Consider the following 23385-nt stretch of genomic DNA (forward strand, 5'->3'; position numbering starts at 1 on the left):
GTAATTCATTGTAAGAAGGATTAAAGTAGGAATCAGAGTCGGAGTATGTTAACTCATTGTGCTTTTTCTTATGCCTCATGAGACACAAGTGTGAAACTTCATCTTTTTCTGAGTCATTTAGTGTGGATGGCATATCATCATCCTCCCATGCAATGTAATATCTCCTCCCTCATGACCTTACATAGGAGTTGGATTTGCGTTTTTGCTTTGGTTAGTTTCAGACATTCATTCCTCAAGTTACCAGCCTGTCTACAAGACTACAACCATAGAAATTTACAACTTTCACCTCCTTTGCAAGCTCTTCTCACTTGAGTGAAGCCTTCCTAAAGTTGATCAAGTTTTTGTCACTATTCTTTAGATCATTCCTTTGAACATAGTGGTTGTACCGTCTTACAAACAATCGCATCCCCTCTTCACTAGGAGAATCTTTATTAGAGTCATTATTCTCTTGAACCAAAGAGGTTGCCTTTGACGAAGAGGCATTTAACGCAATGAATTTCTTCTATGTCTTCTAAATATTTTTCTCATTATCTTTCAATATTGTGATTTCATGCTCGTGCTTCTTGATCTTTCCAAATAGGGTGGTAATGTAATGAATACGTAGTTGTTGTTTGTTTGGTACGCCCCACCCTGCGAAGAAATTAACATTGCATACAAAACGAATTCATTTCTAAAGGTAATAACATGAATCCCTAACAATTAATTAGTCGAATTCCTACTCAAAATCAATATAAAACATTCTTAGTAAATGATTGATGTCACTACTAAGGAAACCCTAACAATTTTAAAACCCCAATTTTAAAAACCTAAAACAATCAATTGGAGAATGAGGGGGGAAATTGCTTACCTTAGAGTGAGAGGTGAGAGTTGAGAAGTAGGAGAAATTTGAAATTGAGAGAGATGGAGAGCTGAGATTGAGAGAGATTGCAATTTAAGAGAGAAAGGGGCGTGTTTTATTACGGTACAGGAAGGAAATTGGAATAGAAAATGAAAGAGAGAGTGAGAGTGAGACACACAGTTGTCTTTTGTTTAATATACCCTCCGGTCATTATTATAAGCAAAAGTTTGCATTTTAGATTCATTTATTGAATGATGTATGTGACCTACAACAAAGACCATATATATCATTAATTGTTGAATGAACCTAAAGTGTAAACTTTTGCTTATAATAGTGACCGAATGGTGTATTTAAAAAAAAAAATGGGGGAAAAGCATGTGGAGCTATAGTCCCACATTGCTCCTACATGCATCCGCCCCTGTAATGTATATGACACAAAGATTTTGGTACTCCTTACTGGTCATCAACTTTGGTTGCCACTCCCTATTCATACACCTCAAAATCTTATTAGTCTTGGTTCAAGATTGTTTTACCAAAATTTTGTAGCTTATTAACTATATGAGTAAATCTCATTTACAAGGAAGAGATGTTTTCATCCTCTTCCAGGTGAAATAAATCATATTGTTAAGTAAGTGTATTAATCGTTGTTTGCTTAACATCTTCGGTACCCTCGTGAAGAGTCTCCAAAGTGTACAATATTGCTTTAACTGTTTTACAATGTAAAACTGAGTGATACTCATTTACGCGTATGGCAGAGTTGAGTATGTTCCTCGCCTTCAAGTCATATTGGACATTCATAGTTTCATCAGCTATCCAAAACGTCCATGTCAACTTATTGGATATGCACGGTCATGCATTTCTTCCAATTGTTGTTGTCAAAAACAGGAGCAGTATTATACGCCCCTTTAAGATCCTTCCTCGTCGTATCAACTCTTTCGATGGTTGAACTGTGGCCAAAGGAATTAGGGTATGATGCCAGTTTTTGGTTGATATGACAAAAACAAAGTGAATCTATAAGGTGTGGGGGAGGGGGGGTGAATAGATCCCCTTTCAGAAACTTTGAGCAAGAACGTAGTTTAAAAAACTTTTCATGAAATCAAATTTCACTATTGGAAATTATACAATTGCTTCAATGTAACTATATAAACAATGAAATTATTATTATTCAATCAATCTCAAACTAAACCTAAGCATATGAAAATAGACACTAGCACAAGGAAGAGTATGATTTGACATATAATGAATCAATTGAAATTTCAAATTAGGTTTACAAAGTATTGTTCCAAAGTTAAGTTTCAAACTGTTCAATCACTTAGCATATATAAAATAATCTAATCAACAATTATCATATATAAACTTATAGATTGCAAGAAATAAAGAGAAGGTCCTTAAATCTCTACGGTCTTCCACTAGTATGTTGAAAATTACAGAGTCAATTATAAAGATTCCTTCAATTTATGAATACAACAAATCCTAAATCTTCTATTCTAAGTAATCACTCTAAAGCGTTAAATCCTCAAGATCTCTTGAAATTGGATGATCCTAAGGTCTTCAAATCTCAAGCTAGCATGCAATCTTTCGATCTTCTTGTCAAAAAATATTCTCTGCTATGATTCTAGCTTCAATCCCTTTGAACCATGATTACTTGAGAAACAACCCCCACAATTACCTTTGGAGGTGAAAAACACCTACTTTTGGTTTAGATCATTGATGTTCCACCAAGATCCTTGAAAGAAATTAGTTCATACGATATCCTATAACACTCTATGATACAATATGACCATCTCTACCTTGTTGAAATGATGGTTATGTAGGTGTGATGAGTGTAACATCAGGATCCTCACTAGGGACAACATGTATTGCATGAGAGATAACCAGTACTACATTAGAATTAGGAGACACTTCAAATGGTTTCGAAGACTCAATCCCATATGGATTATGTTTTTCCACATATTTTTTAGTAGCATGTTTTAGGATAACAATAGCTCTTTTTACCGCGGTCAACTTTTTCAACAACCTAATTTGGGTGTAGCCAATGGCAAGCCGTAACATCATGTCCAATCATTTGACAATATGAACAATAGCTTAGTTGCCAATTATAAAAAGTTTACGAGTATAAATAGTCTTGCATGCTTCAATATATTCGTTCCTTCTTCGCTTCTCATTCATTCTTACATTTTCTTTCTCATTTTTCAGTTAGGGGTGTTTAATGAATTATGATATCATGGTCGCTGCCGACTATTCATATGATCCCTGAAATTGCTTTGTAGTTTTTTTGGGGATCGTATGACGGTCAACAAATACTTTTGATATCAACCACAACACATTTTCTTGGTTTTACTACTTTGTGGATTTCACAATCTGAAAATACCTACAACATGGTTTGAATTACAAAATTTGAACAAAGGGTATTTTTGGAAGAAGAAAAAAATAGGGTGTGCGAGAAAGTAATAGGTTGAAAGCAATAGTAAAAAAATTGCTAAGAATACAGCCCAAACGAAAACAGTACAATTCATTTAAAAATTAGGGTTTCACAATTCATCTCAGACTATTACTTTTTCCACCCTATGTCATTCTCGCGCGTCCTGTGCTTTTTCCAAAAATGAGCCTGTGCAATTCGGATTTTAAAATCCGAATTGGTGAAAAACTCATTTTTCACCCTAAACACCATATTTCAAAGGAAAAAAATAGTTACGATTATATAATCCGAACTCAGTTAGGAATATATAATCCGAACTGTATCAACACAAATTTTGAACATGTTTGTAACATGGATAGTCATTTATGGGACAATATTAATCTTGCTAACTCTCATGGATAGTCATTTTAGGTCATTGTTAGTTGTTCTTAGTCATTTTAACTCTCATGAATCGCACGCTTAATTCATTGTCAATAGATACTAACTACTCAGTTGACCCATTCAATGTTTACTTAGGCTTTGTTTGGGAGTTTGCAGGGGAGGGGAAGGAAAAGGCTTTGGGGGAGAGAAATATAGGAGAAAATCGATAAATCTTTCACATTTTTTGATAGAGTATTTTTTTAGAGAGTGATAAATTAATTCTTATGATTAATATATTTTTTTTATTTTCCTAATTTTATGGCCAATGCCAGGTTTCGAAGTAATCTGATCAAGTAATCCGAAAACTGAATTTTTGACTAAGAACGGCTAACAATGACATAAAATGACTGTCCATGAAAGTTAGGAAGATTAATATTGTTCTTAAAATGACTATCCATGTAACAATCATGTTCAAAATTTGTGCTGATACAGTTTGGATTACATAATCCTAACTGAGTTCGGATTATATAATCCTAACTTTTTTTCCCTTGAAAAAGAGTGTTTAGGGGGTGTTTGGATTCTATAATCCAAAAAATTCAAGTAATACGCCCTATTTTTTGAAGTTTTTGGATTATATATTCCGAATTGGTGAAAAACTCTTTTTTTTCATCCCATAACAAAGGAAAAACTCAGTTCGAATTTTAAAATCCGAAAATCTGAAGGGCATTTTCGAAAAAAAATAGGGCACGCAAGAAATAGAAATGGTGGGAAAAGTAATAGTCTTCATCTCAAACCCCCCGTCCTCATTCATTCTCTCTCTCTCTCTCTCTCTCTCTCTCTCTCTCTCTCTCTCTCTCTCTCTCTCTCTCTCTCTCTCTCTCTCTCTCTCTCTCTCTCTCTCTCTCTCTCTCTCTCTCTCTCTCTCTCTCTCTCTCTCTCTCTCTCTCTCTCTCTCTCTCTCTCTCTCTCTCTCTCTCTCTCTCTCTCTCTCTCTCTCTCTCTCTCGTTGTAATAACTTGTACCAAGTTCTTTTTTGAAGTTATAGCTTGTTATTTTTTAAATGACAAATGTTAATATAGGTTAATTGTTATGTATGTTTTTTCTCTTGTCAATCTCAAACATCTTAACCCTTAACTCAAACTAGTTGAGCTATCAACCCATTTGAAGTAATAACTTGTTTTTCCATTTGAAGTAATAACTTATAGAGTTTTTCTAGTTTATTAATCAACATTCATTTTCTTTTGGCTTAAATATGCAATCTGTCCCTGTAATTTGGACGCGTTTTGATTTTCGTCCTTGTAAAAAAAAAATTTAAAAACATCCCTGCAAAATTTTCTCTGTTTTAAAAAGGTCCCTGGCCCCACTTTTTTGCTGACATGGGATGGCTTTGGCCACGTTGCAGTTGCTGACTGTGCAACTTTTGCCACGTGGCCCTGACGTGGATGTCCACGTCATTAAAAATTTTATTTTTTTTAAAAAAAAATCTTAAAATAATTTTTTAAAATTAAAAAAGCTGAAGATAAATTAAAAAATATTAAAAAATCATAAAAAGATTCCAATTTTTTTTTGAAATATGAAGAAAAAAATTGGAAATTAGTGTTTTTTAAATCTAGAAATATATTTTTGAAAAATAAAATTAAAAATTATATAATCTCAAAATTTATAACTTTTGAAGATATAATTTTTAGTATTTTCGAAAAAAATGTAATATATAATTTTCAAAATTAAAACGAAAATGAATTTTCGAAAATTTAATTTTCAGTTTTTTTTTCCGACTTTTTTATATTTTTAAATTTATTTCCAGATTTTTTTAATTTAAAAAAAATCAGAATTTTGAAGAAAATTTTTTAATTAAAAATCAAAAATTTAATTTTCAGTTTTTTTTCCGATTTTTTAATTTTTTTATGATTTTTAAATTTATTTTCGGATTTTTTAATTTAAAAAATGAATATTTAGAATTTTGAAAAAAATAAACAAAAATTAATTATGTGGCATGCCACGTTGCAAAAGTTGCACAGTCAGCAACTGCCACGTGGCCAAAACCATGCCACTTCAACTGAATAGTGGGGTCAGGACCTTTTTAAAACAAAATTTTTTTTACAAGATGTTTTTAAATTTTTTTTTTTTACAAGGACGAAAATCAAAACGCGCCCAAATTAGAGGGACGAATTGCATATTTAAGCCTTTTCTTTTATAAGATTTCTAGTTTTTCCAATCAGTTGAAAATTGACCCTTTTAATCCGAACCTGAGAAATCATGTTAGGTGTTCTTGGTAACTTTCGATTTGGATGCTTGGTGACAAGTGTGTTAATGCCTGAATCTTCCACTTAATTTATTAATGATAGGTTGTTGACAGATTCTAAAGTCACTTTCAATAGAAAAAGAGAAGAGAAAGAGGGATTTAGATTCATGACTGTCAAAAACAACCTGCAGTCACTGCAGTCAACTAATCTCTACTGTTTGATGAATCCAACGTTCAAGATTATTTCAAAAGTTTTCTACGTAGATTATATACAGTATTTCTCCTACTAATCATAGAAGCAAATTGCATCAATTTTGCACTACAAAGCTCCATTCTTTGACATGAAAGTTTTCTGATTGAATGATCCACAAAACAAATTAACCAGGAACCAAATTCTGCACACAGAGAACCAAATCTTTGTCCTAGCCTCTTCTAATAGGGACCAATACATTACAGAGCCTCAAATTCTGCACACACAGGAAACCAAATCACCTAATACATATCCAAGATAATGAACAAGTTTATGCAATTGGAGAATCTCTTGGTATTTATTCCTAATGCATAAGATTCACCATATGCAAAATAGATGGAAGTGAGTCATCCAAAAATCATTTTACTGATATTAAAATGAACAATAACAAAACCAACGGTTGTCCTATGCAGTCCAGACGAGACTTCTACGGCAGCAGGTCGCAGAATCAGAGGCGGGAAAAAGGAGGACCGACTATAACACAACCTCAATTTTAAAACAACAATAGGCTGAATACGGTGCCGCCGTGATTAAGATCGACGACGGCCGGCGCCGCCATAGTTAAGATTGGTGTTGACGTTGCAACCACCACCTCCACCGCAATCGTTAAGCATCTCCATCACTCAATGTTTTGCGATTTTGATTTAGCAGTTAGCAATTCTTTTGTTTTGGGGGAAATAATCTTGAACGTTGGATTCATCAAACAGTGGAGATTAGTTGACTGCAGTGACTGCAGGTTGTTTTTGACAGTCGTGAATCTAAATCCGAGAAAGAGAAAGAGAGGAATCAAAGAAAGACATTGAATATTTCAAAGAAAACCGGCGTGAGTTAACTCACGTTGGAGTTCAGTGACTTAAGTCATGCAGCGTGAGTTAACTCACGTTGTGTTAACATCTGCGTGAGTTAACTCACGCGGGGTATTTTCAGAAATTTGGTTGGGAGCGAGCAAAACGTGATGGGAGAAGAGCATTTTTCACAAATATATAGTTATCATCAGGGGCGGTTTTAAGGCCCGGCGAACCTGGACAGTTGCTCGGACTCCAGCCCAAATTTTTTCAATTTCTTATGTAAATCCCTCTGAATTTGTTATATAAACTCCTATAAATTGGACAATTTCTTTAGATTTTTTGATTATTTGCTTCCAATTTTTTATATAAACCTCCGTAAATATGTTGCAAATTTTTTTTGCCCAAACTTTATAATAATCATGGCATCCGTTGGTTTGGTTAGATGAGCCTGAACCTGAACCGATGTCAAACCATAAATTATAACTGTAAAAGATTTGTGCAATAGTGGTCCCAACAGTCGCCTATATATTAGAAGTCAAGATGCCTAACTCATATACTAGTATGTTATATACAGCCAAAAAGGCTAGGCAGACTGAATAGACAAAATTGGAAGAAAGCATATATACATCCAAAAAAGAAAAGTGGAAGGAAGTAGTGGTGGATGTGGAGCTTAACGAAAAGAAAAATTAGTGGATATTAACAAACAAAGACTTTGGCCCGAATTGACTTTAAATTCACAACAAAAATAAGTATTTACTTTTCAACTTAATATCTTTTTGGGTTAATAATGTTTTACCCCTCTGTAATATAGGTCATTTCTGGTTTTACCTTCTGTAAAATATTTTTTTTGGATTTCATCCTTGTAATTTGAAGGTTTTCGGGTTTGGACCTTCATGAATTTTGACTGTACAAAATCGAAGATATGACAGGGGGTAAACCGAAATTTGCTCAAATTAATAGGGGGTAAACCGAAATTTGCTCAAATTACAAGGGGGTAAACCTAAATTTGCTCAAATTACAAGGAGTGAAATTTTCCATGAAGGTCCAAAACCAAAAAATCTTCATATATGAAATTCCAAAAAAATATTTTACAGAGGGAAAACCGGAAATGATCTATATTACAGGAGGTAAAACACTATTAACCCTATCTTTTTTATGTTTACTTTGTTATACCAGGTGAACTATTGATCTCTCGAAAATTTTCCTAGCAACTAATATATCTTAGGTCTGATTATATAACCAAACTAGTGCTGTACCCGTGCATACGCACGGGTTGCGCCGTTGGCGCATGTTTTTTTGCCAATGTTTATAATTTAATTTGGGAGTTTTTTAAAAAAAGCAAAAATTTTTAAATATATTTTTCTTTGGCAGTAATTCTATTTTGTTTTGGAATAAGTAAGATTTGGATAACGTATAATTATCATAAATTCATATAAATGGTAGCTTGATGAGGAAGTAATAGGAAGCAATGTTCCCATCGTAAGTTTTGACAAAGTAAATGGGAGGTATTATAAAATATATTTCCGAGTCAACATGGTAATTAGCAATAAGCAAGATTAGTAGTATTGATAGATTTATGGTAACACAGAGTAAAATGCAGCTTCATTAATGAACATATTCAAATGTGCATTACACCACTTGCGGACGCATGGGTTGTACCGTTAGCGCATTTTTTTCATCATTGTATAAATTAGATTAATGGAATAATAATTTGGGTAAATAAGAATGTATAAGGACTTTGGACTATCACCTTAAAAAAAGGGACTTTGGACTATCTGTTTAATTTTTATTATAGATTAAGAACATAGAAGATGAACTTTTTGGAAATTGAGTATATAAATGTAGGACATGAATCCTCTTAAAAGCATGGATCCTACAACTATATCCATTGTTGAAAATTTAAAGCGAATATCTTATTTTTTATATATATCAACGAAAGAAGATACTCTACATGCATTTTAGTTAAAGAGGGTTTAATATTTGTCTAATATTAAACATTGATATAGTAATATCATTATTATTTAATATATTGATGACAAATATTACTTTATCAATGACTTCTCAACAAAAAATTTTAAACATTGTTAAAGTTTTTTTGATGACAACTTATCTCATGCATTTGAGTTATTTCTAAAATATTGATGTCTTGTCTTATGTATTTGTCCCCCCAAAAAAAACTTGTTTTCTGTATTAGATTTAATTTAATCAGTAACAACTTCTCCCAGGTATTTTAATTCTTTTTCAAATTTTAGTCAATGTCGACTTCTTTTGTGCTTTGTAGCAAAAGAGAGCTTAAGATCAATGACTCTTTTGTGGAAAATAATTTTATCAATGACCACTCAACAAAATTATTTTATCAGCGACAACTTGTCTCTTTTATCAAAGTTAATTTCATTTGTGACAACTTATATTTGAGTTATTTCTAAGATTTTATAGGTGACAACTTGTTTAACGTATTTGCTCCTAAAATAAACTTGTCTTCTGTATGCAATTTAACTTTATTAGTGACAACTTATCACTTTTTTCATGCATTTTAGTTAAAGAGAGTTTAATATCATTGTATAATAAAATTTTATGAGAGTTCATTTTATTTGTGACAACTTATCCCGTACATTTGAGTTATTTCTACGATTTTATAAGTGATAACTTGTCTTTTTTATCATAGTTAATTTCATTTGTGACAACTTATATTATACATTTGAGTTATTTATAAGATTTTATAAGTGACAACTCGTTTACTGTATTTGCTCCTAAAAATAACTTGTCTACTGTATGAAATTTAACTTTATTAGTGAAAATATATCACTTTTTTTATGCTTGTAAGTTAAAAAGAGTTTGATATACTTGTATAATAAAAGTTTATTAGAGTTAATTTCATTTGTCAAAACTTATCCCGTACATTTGAGTTATTTCGAAGATTTTATAAGTGACAATCTGTCTTTTTTAACAGAGTTAATTCCATTTGTGACAACTGATCCCGTACATTTGAGTTATTTCTAAGATTTTATAAGTGACAACTCGCTTAGCGTATTTGCTCTTAAAAAAAACTTGTCTGCCGTATGATGTTTAACTTTATTAGTGACAACTTATCACTTTTTTCATGCATTTAGTTAAAGAGAGTTTAATATTTTTGTATGATAAAAATTATAGTACAAATAATACGAATATAGTTATAGTGATATCATGTTTATTTTTTTATACATCATTGAAAGAAGATACTTTACGTTGAATCTTATTTAATTATGGTATAAAATGTCTCTAAAAAAAATGAATCTTATTTAATATGTCAATAAAAATAACGTACTTATCAATGACCACTCAACAAAAATTATTTTATTAGTGAAGCTTGTCTCTTTTATCAAAGTTAATTCCATTTGTGAAAACTTATCGCGTATATTTGAGTTATTTCTAAGATTTTATAAGTGACAACTTGAATAGCGTATTTGCGCTTAAAATAAACTTGTTTTCTGTATGAAATTTAACTTTATTAGTGACAACATATCACTTTTTTCATGCATTTTAGTTAAAGAGAATTTAATATCGTTGTATGATAAAAGTTTATCAGAGATAATTTCATTTGTAAAAACTTATCCCGTACATTTGAGTTATTTCTAATATTTTATTAGATCCAAATTGTCTTTTTTATTAGAGTTAATTCCATTTGCGACAACTGATCCCGTACATTTGAGTTATTTCTAAGATTTTATAAGTTACAACTCGTTTAGCGTATTTGCTCCTAAAAAAAAACTTGTCTGCGGTATGAAGTTTAACTTTATTAGTGACAACTTATCACTTTTTTCATGCATTTTAGTTAAAGAGTGTTTATTATCGTGTTGTATAATAAACGTTCTGGTATAAATAATCAGCAAAAGAAGATACTTTACATTGAATCTTATTTAATATATCGATAAAAATTATTATTTTATCAATGACAACTCAAAAAAAATTATGTTATCAGTGACATCTTGTCTCTTTTATTAGAGTTAATTCCATTTGTGACAATTATCCCGTACATTTGAGTTAATTTCTAAGATTTTATAAGTGACAACTTGTTTAGCGTATTTGCTCCTAAAAAAAAGTTCTAATCTTATGAAATTTAATTTTAGTAATGATAACCTATCACTTTTTACTTGCATTTTAGTAAAAGAGAGTTTAATATCGTTGTATAAGAAAAGTTTAGGAGAGTTAATTTTATTTGTGACAACTTATCCCGTACATTTGAGCTATTTCTATGATTTTATAAGTGACAACTTATCTTAGGTGATATCAAAGTTAATTCCTTTTGTGACAACTTATCCCGTGCATTTGAGTTATTTCTTAGATTTTATAAGTGACAGCTCGCTTAGCGTATTTGCTCCTAAAAAAAACTTGTATGTTGTATGATGTTTAAATTTATTATTGACAACTTATCACTTTTTTCATGCATTTTAGTTAAAGAGTGTTTATTATCGTGTTGTATAATAAACGTTCTGGTATAAATAATCAGCGAAAGAAGATACTTTACATTGAATCTTATTTAATATATCGATAAAAATTATTATTTTATCAATGACAACTCAAAAAAAATTATGATATCAGTGACATCTTGTCTCTTTTATTAGAGTTAATTCCATTTGTGACAATTATCCCGTCCATTTGAGTTATTTATAAGGTTTTATAAGTGACAACTTGTTTAGCGTATTTGCTCCTAAAAAAAAGTTCTAATCTTATGAAATTTAATTTTAGTGATGATAACCTATCACTTTTTACCTGCATTTTAGTTAAAGAGAGTTTAATATCGTTGTATAATCAAAATTTATTAGAGTTAATTTTATTTGTGACAAATTATCCCGTACCTTTGAGCTATTTCTAAGATTTTATAAGTGACAACTTATCTTTTTATCAAAGTTAATTCCTTTTGTGACAACTTATCCCGTGCATTTGAGTTATTTTTTAGATTTTATAAGTGACAACTCGTTTAGCGTATTTGCTCCTAAAAAAAACTTGTCTGTCGTATGAAGTTTAACTTTATTAGTAAGAGTATAGAAAGAGAGTTTAATATCGTTGTATAAGAAAAGTTTATGAGAGTTAATTTTATTTGTGACAACTTATCCCGTACATTTGAGCTATTTCTATGATTTTATAAGTGACAACTTATCTTAGGTGATATCAAAGTTAATTCCTTTTGTGACAACTTATCCCGTGCATTTGAGTTATTTCTTAGATTTTATAAGTGACAGCTCGCTTAGCGTATTTGCTCCTAAAAAAAACTTGTATGTTGTATGATGTTTAAATTTATTATTGACAACTTATCACTTTTTTCATGCATTTAGTTAAAGAGAGTTTAATATCTTTGTATGATAAAAATTATGATATAAATAATACGAATATAGTTATAGTGATATCATGTTTATTTTTGTATACATCATTGAAATAAGATATCCTACATTGAATCTTATTTAATATGTCGATAAAAAATAACGTCTTTATCAATGACCACTCAACAAAAATGATTTTATCTGCGAAGCTTGTCTCTTTTATCAAAGTTATTTCTAAGATTTTATAAGTGACAACGTGTCTAGCGTATTTGTTCCTCACAAAAATTTGTTTTATGTATCAAATTTAACTTTATTAGTGACTTCTTTCACTTTTTTCATGTATTTTATTTAAAGAGAGTTTAATATCGTTATATAATAAAGTAATGGTCTAAATCATAGGAACATCGTTATAGTGATGTGTTTTTTTATATATCAGTGAAAAACGATACTATACATTGACTATTATTTAATATATCGATGAAAAATAATATTTTATCAATGATCACTCAACAAATGTTATTTTATCAATGATAGTTTGTCTCTTTTATTGGAGTTTAATATCATTGTAAAATAAAAGTTATGGTCTAAATCATAGGAACATCGTTATAGTGATGTGTTTTTTTATATATCAGTGAAAAAAGATACTATGCATTGACTATTATTTAATATATCGATGAAAAATAATATTTTATCAATGATCACTCAAAAAATATTATTTTATCAATGACCACTCAACAAAAATTATTTTATCAATGACAGCTTTTCTCTTTTATCTGAGTTAATATCATTTGTGACAACTTATCCCGTGTATTTGAGTTATTTCTAAGATTTTATAAGTGGCAACTTGTGTAGCGTATTTGTTACTAAAATAAACTTGTCTTTTATATCAAATTTAACTTTATTAGCGATTTCTTATCATTTTTTTCATGCATTTTAGTTAAAGAGAATTTAATATCGTTGTAGGATAAAAGTTTATCAGAGATAATTTCATTTGTGAAAACTTATCCCGTACATTTGAGTTATTTCTAATTTTTTTTTTTAGATCCAAATTGTCTTTTTTATTAGAGTTAATTTCATTTGTGACAACTAATCCCGTACATTTGAGTTATTTCTAAGATTTTATAAGTTACAACTCGTTTAGCGTATTTGCTCCAAAAAAAAACTTGTCTGTCGTATGAAGTTTAACTTTATTAGTGACAATTTATCACTTTTTTCATGCATTTTAGTTAAAGAGTGTTTAATATCGTGTTGTATAATAAACGTTTTGGTATAAATAATCAGTGAAAGAAGATACTCTACATTGAATCTTATTTAATATATCGATAAAAAATATTTTTTTTTTTGGTTACTTAATAAAAAATATTATTTTATCCATGACAACATAACAAAAATTATGTTATCAATGACAGCTTGTCTCTTTTATTAGAGTTAATTCCATTTGTGACAATTATCCCGTCCATTTGAGTTATTTATAAGGTTTTATAAGTGACAACTTGTTTAGCGTATTTGCTCCTAAAAAAAAGTTCTAATCTTATGAAATTTAATTTTAGTGATGATAACCTATCACTTTTTACCTGCATTTTAGTTAAAGAGAGTTTAATATCGTTGTATAATCAAAATTGATTAGAGTTAATTTTATTTGTGACAAATTATCCCGTACCTTTGAGCTATTTCTAAGATTTTATAAGTGACAACTTATCTTTTTATCAAAGTTAATTCCTTTTGTGACAACTTATCCCGTGCATTTGAGTTATTTTTTAGATTTTATAAGTGACAACTCGTTTAGCGTATTTGCTCCTAAAAAAAACTTGTCTGTCGTATGAAGTTTAACTTTATTAGTGACAACTTATCATTTATTTTTTCATGCATTTTAGTAAAAGAGAGTTTAATATAGTTATATAATAAAAGTTTATGTGAGTTAATTTTATTTGTGACAACTTATCCAGTACATTTGAGTTATTTCAAAGATTTTATAAGTGACAACTTGTCTTTTTTATCACAGTTAATTTCATTTGTGACAACTTATATTATACATTAGAGATATTTATAAGATTTTATAAGTGACAACTTGTTTAGTGTATTTGCTCCTAAAAAAAACTTGTCTACTGTATGAAATTTAACTTTATTAATGAAAACTTATCACTTTTTTCATGCATTTAAGTTAAAAAGAGTTTTATATTGTTATATAATAAAAGTTTATTAGAGTTAATTTCATTTGTGAAAACTTTTTTTCTTTTGAACAATTCATTTGTGAAAACTTATCCCGTACATTTAAGTTATTTCGAAAATTTTATAAGTGACAACCTGTCTTTTTTATCAGAGTTAATTCCATTTGTGACAACTGATCTCGTACATTTGAGTTATTTCTAAGATTTTATAAGTGACAAATCGCTTAGCGTATTTTCTACTAAAAAAAACTTGTCTGCCGTATGATGTTTAACTTTATTAGTGACAACTTATCACTTTTTTCATGCATTTAGTTAAAGAGAGTTTAATATCTTTGTATGATAAAAATTATGGTTAAAATAATACGAATATAGTTATAGTGATATCATGTTTATTTTTTTATACATCATTGAAAGAAGATACTCTACATTGAATCTTATTTAATATGTCGATAAAAAATAACGTCCTTATCAATGACCACTCAACAAAAATTATTTTATCAGCGAAACTTGTCTCTTTTATCAAAGTTATGTCCATTTGTAACAACTTATCGCGTCTATTTGAGTTATTTCTAAGATTTTATAAGTGACAACTTGTATAGTGTATTTGCTCCTAAACTAAACTTGTTTTAGGTATAAAACTTAACTTTATCAGTGACAACTTATCAATTTTTCATGCATGTTAGTTAAAGAGAATTTAACATCGTTGTATAATAAAAGTTTATCAGAGATAATTTCATTTGTGAAAACTTATCCCGTACATTTGAGTTATTTCTAAGATTTTATAAGATCCAAATTGTCTTTTTTATCAGAGTTAAATTTATTTGTGAAAAATTATCCCGAGCATTTGATTTATTTCTAAGATTTTATAAGTGACGACTTGTGTATCGTATTTGCTCCTAAAAATAACTTGTATTATGTATGAAATTTATATTTATTAGTGACAACTGACAACTTATCACCTTTTTAATGCATTTTAGTTAAACAGAGCTTAATATCGTTGTATAATAAAATTATGGTATAAATAATAGGAACTTTGTTATAGTGATATCACATTTTTTTATATATCAATAAAAGAAGATACTCTACATTGAATATTATATAATATATCGATAAAAAATATTATTTAATCAATGACCACTCAACATAAATTATTTTATCAGTGACAACTTGTCTTTTTAACAGAGTTAATTTCATTTGTGACAACTTATCCCGTTCATTTGAGTTATTTATTTTATAAGTGACAATTTGTTTACCGTATTTGCTCCTAAAAAAAACTTAACTTCTTTATGAAATTTAACTTTATTAGTGACAATTTATCAGTTTTGTCATGCATAAATTACAAAGAGAGTTTAATATCGTTGTATAAAAAAATTTATGGTCTAAATAATACAAACATTGTTATAGTGATATAATTTTTTTATTATATATCAGTGAAAGAAGATACTCTACATTGAATATTATATAATATATCTATGAAAAATAAGATTTTATCAATGACCACTCAACAAAAATTATTTTATCCGTGAAAACTTGTCTATTTTATCGGATTTAATTTAATTTATGCCGACTTATCCCGTGCATTTGAGTTATTTATAAATTTTTATTAATGACAACTTGTCTAGCGTATTTGCTCAGAAAAAAAACTTGTCTTATGTATGAAATTTAACTTTATTAGTGACAACTTATCACTTTTTTCATGCACAAATTATAAAGAGAGTTTAATATCATTGTATAATAAAAGTTATTGTCTAAATATTAGGAACATTGTTGTACTGATATAATTTTTTTTATATAAACATATGTGCGACCACTTGTCTCTTTTGTCAGAGTTAAATTTATTTGTGAAAACTTATCCCGGGCATTTGATTTATTTCTAAGATTTTATAAGTGACCTCTTGTCTAGCGTATTTGCTCCTAAAAGTAACTTGTCTTATGTATGAAATTTATATTTATTAGTGACAACCAACAACTTATCACTTTTTTTAATGCATTTTAGTTAAAGAGAGCTTAATATCGGTGTATAATAAAATTATGGTATAAATAACAGGAACTTCGTTATAGTGATATCACATTTTTTTATATATCAATAAAAGTACATTGAATATTTTATTATATATCGATAAAAAAGATTATTTAATCAATGACCACTCAACATAGATTATTTTATCAGTGACAACTTGTCTTTTTAACATAGTTAATTTCATTTGTGACAACTTATCCCTTTCATTTGATTTATTTATTTTATAAGTGACAATTTGTTTAGCGTATTTGCTCCTTAAAAAGACTTATCTTCTTTATGAAATTTAACTTTATTAGTGACAACTTATCATTTTTTTCATGCATAAATTACAAAGAGAGTTCAATATCGTTGTATAAAAAAAGTTATGGTCTAAATAGTAGGAACATTGTTATAGTGATATAATTTTTTTTATATATCAGTGAAAGAAGATACTCTACATTGAATATTATGTAATATATCTATGAAAAATAAGATTTTATCAATGACCACTCAACAAAAATTATTTTATCCGTGAAAAGTTGTCTATTTTATCGGAGTTAATTTCATTTGTGACAACTTATCCTGTGCATTTGAGTTATTTATAAATTTTTATTAATGACAACTTGTCTAACGTATTTGCTCCTTAAAAAAACTTGTCTTATGTATGCAATTTAACTTTATTATTGACAACTTATCACTTTTTTCATGCATTTTAGTTAAAGAGAGTTTAATATCGTGGTACAAAAAAAGTGATGGTATAAATAATAGGAACATCATTATAGCGATATCATGTTTTTTATATATTAGCGAAAGAAGATACTCTACATTGAATCTTATTGAATGTATCAATGAAGAATATTATTTTATCAATGACCACTCAACAAAAATTATTTTATCAGTGACAACTTGTCTTTTTTGTCAGAGTTATTTTCATTTGTGACAACTTATCCCATGCATTTGAGTTATTTCTAAGATTTTATAAGTGACAATTTGTTTAGGGTATTTGCTCCTCGAAAAAACTTGTCTTTTGTATGAAATTTAACTTTTTTTGTGACAACTTATCATTTTTTCATGAATAAATGATAAAGAGAGTTTAATATCGTTGTATAAAAAAAGTGATGGTATAAATAATAGGAGCTTCGTTTTAGTGTATCACTTTTTTATATATCAATAAAAGAAGATACTCTATATTGAATATTATATAATATATCGATGAAAAATATTTTTATCAATGACCACTCAACAAAAATTATTTTATCAGTGACAACTTGTCTATTTTATCGCAGTTAATTTTATTTGTGAAAACTTATCCCGTGCATTTGTGTTATTAGTAAGATTTTATAACTGACAACTTGTCTAGCGTATTTCTCCTTAAAAAAACTTGTTTTATGTATGAAATTTAACTTTATTATTGATAACTAATTACTTTTTTCATGTATTTTAGTTAAAGAGAGTTTAATATCGTTGTATAATAGAATTTATGGTATAAATAATAGAAACATCATTATAGTGATTTCATGTTTTTTTTATATATCAGTAAAGAAGATACGTTACATTAAATATTATTTAATATAGGGTTAATTAAGTTTTTAGTCCCTATAAATATTCACAGTTTTGTTTTTAGTCCCTATAAAATAAAATCACATTTTTTAGTCCCTGTGACTTTTTTCTTAAGCATTTTAGGGACTAAAAATGCTGATGGAAAAATTTTATAGGGACTAAACATGCGGATGGAAAATTTTATAGGGACTAAAAATGTTGATGGAAAATTTTATAGGGACTAAAAAGTGTGATTTTATTTTGTAGGGACTAAAAACAAAATTCTGAATATTTATAAGGACCATTTACTTAATTAACCCTTTAATATATCGATAAAAAAATATTGTTTTATCAATGAACATTCAACAAAAATAATTTAATCAATAACAGCTTGTCTCTTTTATTAGAGTTAATTAATTTGTGACAACTTATCCCATGCATTTTAGTTATTTCTAGAATTTTATAAGTAACAACTTATCTAGCGTATTTGCTCTGAAAATAAACTTGTCTTCTGAATGAAATTTAACTTTATTAGTGACAATTTATCACTTTTTTCATGTATTTTAGTTAAAGAGTTTAATATCGTTGTACCATAAAAGTTATTGTGTAAATAATAGGAACTTCGTGTTAGTGATATCATCTTATATATATATATATATATATATATATATATATATATATATATATATATATATATATATATATATATCAGTTAAAGAGGATACTCTATGTTGAATATTATATAATGTATCGATTAAAAACTTTATTTTTTTATTGATCACTCAACAAAAATTATTTTATCAACGACAGTTTGTCTCTTTTATCAGAGTTAATTTCATTTGTGACGACTTATCCCAAGTATTTAAGTGATTTTTAAAATTTTATAAGTGACAACCTGTCTAGCGTATTTGCTCCTCAAATAAGAGGTTTACTAAATTTGGGAGTAAATTTCTTAGTTGAAGTATCTCTACTAATGTTAGATGTACCACCAATTTTTTTCTCTTCTAATACTTGTTTTCTTTTGTCTCTTAATCTTAATATGTTGTTGAGTAAGCTGAAGGTGATCCATTAGATTGGTTGATGGCAGAATTTGTGTGTTTATAACAGTGTGTTGTTTTGAGTTTCTAACACCATTTGTTTGTAATCGAAATTTAGTTGAGACAAATAATTTTCATTGGTTCCCAAAAAATGGTACTCATTACTATTCTAGATTAGGTAGTATATGATAGACTTTGATTAGACAGAACTATTCAAAGTTGGTCAATTGATAATGCTATTTTTATTAATATAATTGTTACAGGTACTGTTTCTTACATTGTCCAATGTCATGATTTGTCTAACACATGTTTTGACTTGCATTTGAATACATAGTTACAACCCAGTTGACATAGTTAATTTCCTTAGTTAACAGCCCATGGTTTCTTAAGGGTAGTGAGTTGGTCTATTAGTTTTTATGTTGGTCACACGCTTCTGCTCATGAGTTGCTCTATTGGCATTTCTCCAACTTAAATGAGTAGTTTCCAACGTACATAAATTTGATATTCATTAATAAATTGCCTTTAATGTATTAATCAATAATTGGAGAGTTATATGAAATTCTGCCTTGTGTTACATAAATTTTCTTGTGACGATTACATCTACTTCATAAAATCCATTTTTGCTTGTTAAAAAAAACAAAAAAACAAAGATTCTCTGCTTAAATATAATTTAATATATCGGTGACAAATATTATTTTATCAATGTTCTCCTAAAAATATTATTTTATCAATGACAACTTATCTCGTGAATTAGAGTGAATTTCCTAATTAAAGAGTTTAATATCACTTTTTTCATGTATTTTAGTTAAAGAGTTTAATATCGTTGTCTAGTAAGATTTTATAATTTTTATCAGTGACAACTTCTTTCGTGCTTAATAGTTCAATTAATCAATGTAAACTTCTTCCATCCATTTTTAATTATTTTTTAAATTTTAATCAATGTCAATTTCTTTCATACATTTTAGTTAACGATGGTTTAATGACATTGTGTAATCAAAGTTATGGTATAAAAATAGGAACACCATTATAGTGATATCATATTTTTATACATATCAGTGAAATATATCAAAGATAAATATTATTTTATCAATGGCCTCTCAATAAAAATTATTTTATCAATGAGAACTTGTCTCATTTATCAGAATTGATTTCATTAGTGACGAATTGTATTAGTGAAAACATGCAAGTTCATGATAGTTTAATTGTATAAATCTCAAATAATGACACCCATTGCAAATAATTTTTTTAATAAATTGATTAAGGATCCACATTTTTTAGAGTTGGATCGGTTAAAAATATACAATTAATTTTTGAAATACATCTCCCTTTTTAATTTTGACTAAGTGATCACAACCATTGATTTTTTTTTTTGGCTAAGCAAGTAGAGAGGACACGCATCAAGAGGAAACACAGACATCACAACCATTGATTAAGAGTACCAATAATATTTAAAGTTTAATGGTAATGAGTTGACGGTCGAAAAATAATTTTACACGTACAACCAATTAAAACATTTTTTTAAGAGAACCAATTAAGTAACTTAGAGCATGATTATCGGTGCTTTTGCACCGTGGTATAACTGCCACAAATGAAATTGTGTCAGGAAACCTCTGTTATTTGGCAAAAAAGCAAGTAGTAAAACCAACCATGGTGGCAATGCATTACCACCGTTCCATTCCAGAATTTGTCAGAACTTTTGTATTGCTTTTGAGTTCTTTTTATTTTAATTACTTATTTTAATGTAAAATATAATTTAAAGTATATTGTAGGTGTAAGATAAGTGGGACCCATTTTAGAGTTTTAGAGGAGTGGTATGGATATTTAGAAAATATAGTTGAGTGGTTTAAATAATTGAAAAGTGTAAAGTAATATAATATATTATGTGGGTCCCATTTATACCACTCATTTGGGTGGCATGGATGTGGATGCTCTTACATCTAATTGTAAATACTCATATCAATTTTTTCACATTTTTTTCTCAAAGATCAGCCATTTAATTTTAGAATTTAATAACAATTGAATGTATTGTACAACAATTGAATGTATTGTACAACATAGGCTACCAGTTTTCATTTTTTTTTTCTTTTCGGTAATCCAACTTTTAAGTTTTATAATTTATCTCTCCCACCCTTTATTATTATTATTATTTTTAGACAAATGCTCATTTGTTAATTTTATTCTCTCTCTTCATCAAAGGAATTTGAGAAGCTCTCCTCTTCTAACAAACCCTAGCCGCCGGATTACTGTTCACAACCTCCATGATTAATTTCCGGCTGCCTTTGGCTGAACCACACTCATAATCTTGCCCTATTCTTTATCATCTATCATTCAGATCAAATAGATTTGTAAACTTCTCAACTACCACCTTCTTGGCTAGATCTCGGCCAACATAGACAACCTTTTGAAAAATCAATACCATAAAAAGACTCTCCTCCAACTCCTCTACAAAACCCACAAAAAAGATCATAATTTGAAACACTTTCCCCGTCGACCTCCACACCAGAAATTGCGACCTCCGCGCCTGAAATTGCAACCGCCGCTGTTATGGTATGAAACTGGGTTGGTGTCTTCATCAAGGTCAAGTTCTTTACATCTTATGTTTCCATTACATGCAACAACAACAACAGTTAAAAGATGAAATTGGATCTGATTCTCTTGTATTTTGAAAAGATGTAAGAATTTCTTATGTAGATCAAATAATCTTTTTCTATTGATGTTTTTTGACAATCCTTCTACTGGATTTTGATAAAAAAAATATATTTTTTCTGAAAATCCCAAATTTCGTTTCCAGCAAAAATGAAGACTTTTTTTTTCTTCCATAATATCAATAGAAAAACCATTTTTTCTGCAAATTTTGTTTTTTTTGACGTTGTTACAGAATGATGTAAACAGAAGAATTCTCTTTCTTTCTCTCTGTTTTTTTTTTTCTAAGTCTAAATGAGGACTGTTCTTTTTAGAATATATAAAGAATTTTCTCTTTCACAGTTGAATAATAAAAAAAACTCACATGTTGAATAATAAAAAATCACAGATCTGTGTATTTTAATAGCTTAATAGCAACAGGTTGTAAAAACAAATTAATGGAAGTGAAAATTGTAGACACAATTTACATCAGACAAAATTGTTGTCTATTTTGATGTTTGTACTCATCTTTATTTTCTTTTTCTTGTTCTTAATCCTTCATGGTTGTTTTTCATTTTTATTTATAAGCTATTTTTTTCTTATACAAAATAGTATAAACTTTATTTTTACTCAATTTTTTTTCTTTCAAAAATAATAATAAACTAAAGGAAGATTATGTAAGTTTAGAAGTATTTGAAAAAGATTGAACAAACACCATTGATACAAAATAGTATAAACTTTATTTTTACTCAATTTTTTTTCTTTCAAAAATAATAATAAACTAAAGGAAGATTATGCAAGTTTATAAGTATTTGAAAAAGATTGAACAAACACCATTGAATCATTGATACATTCGTTTTAGGTGATACATCCATTGAATCACCTTTCCTATCCATACTTACACATTTAAGTTTGTTGTTCTCCATCTTTGTTTTCTTTTTTCCCTTTTTTCTCTTTTCTTTGTTTGTAGTTTGATAAAGAGAAATGAACTCCATTCAACTTTCCTGCAACATTTCTAGATCAAAAAATTGTAGTTGAATGTAAATACAAATATTGAAAAGGTACATGTTAGATAAAGAAAAGAGAAAAGAGTAAATTTTAGACACTTTAAACATCAAATGAACTTGTAGATCTGAAAAGTTGTTCATAATATTTTTTTTGCAACACTTCAAGTTTCCTGCAAAATCCAATTGAAGAGAAGGTAAAGATTAGAAAGTTTGGAAAGAAAAGGACATCAAGAAGAAGAAGAAAGAAGAGTTGTTGTTGTTGTTACCTTACATTTCGTTTCATTTCCTGCAAAATAAGAAATAGATTATTAAACATTAAACATAGATAAGAAAAAGTGAGAGAGAAGAAAAATGAAAGAAGATATCTAATGAAAGAAGAGATCCGTAGAAGTATTAACTTTTATAGAAAAGGGTATTGAAATTTGAAATTCAAATGTAAGAATTTGCCCCCCAAAATGACCTTTCTCTTCATAAAGCAAATTTGAAAATACCAGATGCCATATGTCAAGCAGAAGAGCTGTCCACTTGTCAAGCAAAGCCGCTGCCAAATGGCACTCACACACGCTGCCAGAGGTCAAGCTGTGGTTGAGCGTGCACTACTTTCTTATATTATAGTAGAAGCCAATAGTATTCATAACCTAGATTTGATTCAAAGTCAATGGAAATTGAAATTAACTAAGAAGAGGATAAGGCTAAATATTAAGTTTCGTCCTTTTAGTTTTATAAAATTTTCAAGTTAATCCTTTAAGTTTCGAAAGTTTTAATTAAGTCCTTTTAGTTTGACAGAATTCTCAAGTTAGTCTTTAAGTTTCAAAAATT

At 28.6% G+C, this 23385-nt stretch overlaps 1 long non-coding RNA gene across 1 annotated transcript; it reads right to left on the minus strand.

Annotated features, from left to right (window-relative positions):
• Positions 1–21264: 21264 nt before the first annotated feature.
• LOC146929612 (uncharacterized) lies at positions 21265–23160 on the minus strand. The gene is made up of 2 exons (XR_015006092.1): positions 22833–23160; positions 21265–22736 (listed from the first exon to the last, which is right to left on the minus strand). It is a non-coding gene; the product is annotated as an uncharacterized LOC146929612 (long non-coding RNA).
• Between the last annotated feature and the right edge of the window lie 225 nt (positions 23161–23385).

The sequence above is a fragment of the Medicago sativa genome, chromosome 4 (assembly GCF_051527215.1).
Source record: "Medicago sativa cultivar Bolivia chromosome 4, Bolivia_mono, whole genome shotgun sequence".
Classification (NCBI taxonomy): domain Eukaryota; kingdom Viridiplantae; phylum Streptophyta; class Magnoliopsida; order Fabales; family Fabaceae; genus Medicago; species Medicago sativa.